General features: G+C 40.9%; 1 long non-coding RNA gene across 1 annotated transcript; it reads left to right on the top strand.

Moving 5' to 3' along the window:
- Window positions 1-744: 744 nt before the first annotated feature.
- On the top strand, window positions 745-1516 carry LOC139837663 (uncharacterized). Its single transcript, XR_011754260.1, has 2 exons — window positions 745-827; window positions 1135-1516. It is a non-coding gene; the product is annotated as an uncharacterized lncRNA (long non-coding RNA).
- The last annotated feature ends 1415 nt before the right edge of the window (window positions 1517-2931 follow it).

The raw sequence follows: 2931 nt of genomic DNA, 5'->3' as shown, positions 1-2931 counted from the left end.
CTTAATTCTGATCTGGATGTGGAGCTAAGCTTACTTTTATGTTCTAATAATGATTTATTTGATCTGTGACGTTTGTATTTTTATATGAAATCGTGATTAGCACAATGCTATCACTAAGAAATATTTATCGTTGGCTTTACAGATTCAGGTATACTTCCCGCGTAGATATCTTCGGAGAATCAAAATATTGACTGTGAAGGTATCTGAAGATGGTGAATCTGTTGCAAGAGGTATACAGGTTTTCTCAGCCGAGTCTTACATTAAAGATGATCCCATATTGTTTGTTCCTTGTTTTAAGTATATAAATTCTCCATGGGCAGAGTTAGTATAATTTAGGCTCCAAAATATAGAAGCATGTATGTAAAATAGATATGTATACGCCAAAATACGTCAGATAATCAAGAAAATAATCCAACATAGTTCTGCACTTCATCCCGCTCTCCCATGTCCATTCTTTGCGTCCAAAGCTCAACCAGGCAGCAGCCGACCATCTGCAAGCCATGCAGGGCGTGCACAGTGACCATGGCACTATGTTGTTTTTACCTATGGGATGAGGACCCACACTGCTCTATCACCTCTTGTGGCACCAGAACACCATTTAGGAAGGAACCCAAGACCTTCCTTAGTGATGGTGTCACCAGTTCGGTGTCAATGCTCTTGGTAAAGCTTGCCGTAACCGTCAATGCCTGGGATGACTTGATTTACATAAATACAAAATATTCGCCTTTGTTTTTGGAATTTGCAAACAATTGCTTTAACTGAGTTGTATTTATTTGTGTAGCTTCCCGTATGGCCACTTGAACCAGCACTTCACCAAGTGAGCCCAGGCAAGTGACAATTGCCTTTCTTTGCATCTTTATTGTGGTGTGAACTATGTATGGTGTCTTGTGTTGTTTGTATAATATAAGGGAGGGCATCTTTAAAATGACAAAAATATATTTTGTGTCAAATCCCTATACTTTACCTGCGTCTTGCAAATGCCTCCTGATCTTTTGGGAGATAGTGAAGCCATTGCTTAATCTTTTGGGGGACACTAAATTAGTAGTCTTTCTATCTTTGCTTCAGACTTGTCTCACAGCAAATATATTGTGTACTTTTCTCACATCAATCTATTGTGTGCATTTTCTTTAACAGGCAAGAGGAGGAACTTTGTTACGCCTATTAAGCACCAGGAGGAAGGAGGAGGTAGCAGTTTTTTTTGTTTTTTGTGTGAATCAGGAGGAGGTAGCAGCTAAGTAGCTAACTGAGCCTACAACATAGGTAGTCCCGTCATGAACTGTGTATGCGCCTTTCGTTTAGCATTTTGCAACGGATATGAAGGACACCGGTGTGTCGGACCTCGGACATACATTGTCATGGATTAGACACATCGGCAGGCACTTTACTGGATCATATGACAAACAGAACTGGGCCAGCGCAACCTGCTGCCTCTTCCTGCCCGAGGCACATGCTCGCGCGCAGTTAGATATTTCTTGCTCCCATTTTAGGTGAACGTGATTTATATCTCATATCTTCATATAGCTTTTCGCCCCGCTTTATAAAAAATAAATATATTATCTCATATAGACAATAGCCATCTTATTTCTTTCTATGCATTTTTCTTTTTTTGTAAGTGTTTATTCAAGATTAATTTTTTGCTAGAGGGAAGGGAAACACATGGAGACGTTGGATGGGTGCCACTGCCACGTGAATTAGTGACCGCGACAAGCCAATCTAGCCTTATATTTTGAAATGGGTTGTGGAGTACTCACGGACAAACAAGGCTACGGAGTGCACTGTAAACACGAATATCGCAAAGTTCGATGCTATAGAGACTCAGACTCGAACGGGAAAGTCATTTCTAACGGAGCTGGTTTCTACCGGGTATCCATCACCTCACGGTTCATGTTAGGCCCCTTCTCTATATCTAGTGTGTATCATCTCCATATGACATATATTTGGAATCTAAATAATTTTTTCAGTAAAATATCGTAACTTTCCAATATAAATCAGGATTCACGGTAACTTAATTTTTTTTAAAATTAATTCAAATATGTCAGGAATATATGTATAATGTGGTGAAAATAACAAAGTTTTGACTCCAATTTCACTTATATCTAATAAATATCATATATATAACATTTCGGAGTAAAATAGACTCCAAATAAAGTGATATTTGCACGAATCACGAGGTCACCACCGACCAGATTGAGAATGGTAGGAACCGGTTGCATTAAAAAATTCATGTTCAGACTCGAACCAGATCCCTCTAGAGTGTATAGACCATTGCAAGGTCTACCCATGATCAAGTATCATCGGGAGGTTTTCTGGAAGGGTGTGTCTATGTCTCACTGAGATTTTCTTAAATCTCAGTCACCTTAGAAAAGTGCAACTGCAGTTCAAAGAAAAGTGCAACTCGATCCAGTTGCACATTTCTAGTAGAAAAGTGCAATTGCACTTTTTTAACAGAAAAGTGCACTCAAACACTTTTTTTGTAAGTGATTTAGACTTAAGAAAATCTCAGTTGACTGAGACATAGCAAAACCGTTTCTGGAAAGACAGACGCTGCAGCAGTCAAAGACATGCACCACAAGTCTCCTCATCGATCAGCAATCAATGCTCTAACAGGAGAACAACTTTTCAAGAGGCTTTGCAAAACCATGGCCGGATAAATGGTGTTGGCGGAATCTCCCCCCATGGGCATCGCGCGATGCCTAGTGCTGCTGTCGACAGTTTGCACTTTCTTCTGAGAAACTACGTTGCCGTACACTGCTAGATCCACGTACCAAGTACCCGATGAAGAGGAGGGAGCGAATTGCATCTTGAGAAGCTGGGCACCAGTGAAATTTGCGTACGCTGAAAATCAGTTATGACACTACGGGAACCCGCCGCGGGGCCGATGGCCAGAATCTTTGCTGACGGCCGCCGTCAGCACATAACGCCACGCCGTCA

This window comes from Lolium perenne, chromosome 3 (genome assembly GCF_019359855.2).
Source record: "Lolium perenne isolate Kyuss_39 chromosome 3, Kyuss_2.0, whole genome shotgun sequence".
In the NCBI taxonomy this organism is placed as follows: domain Eukaryota; kingdom Viridiplantae; phylum Streptophyta; class Magnoliopsida; order Poales; family Poaceae; genus Lolium; species Lolium perenne.
Note: the sequence above shows the minus strand (reverse complement) of the source record. Positions and strands in the feature narration are given on the sequence as shown.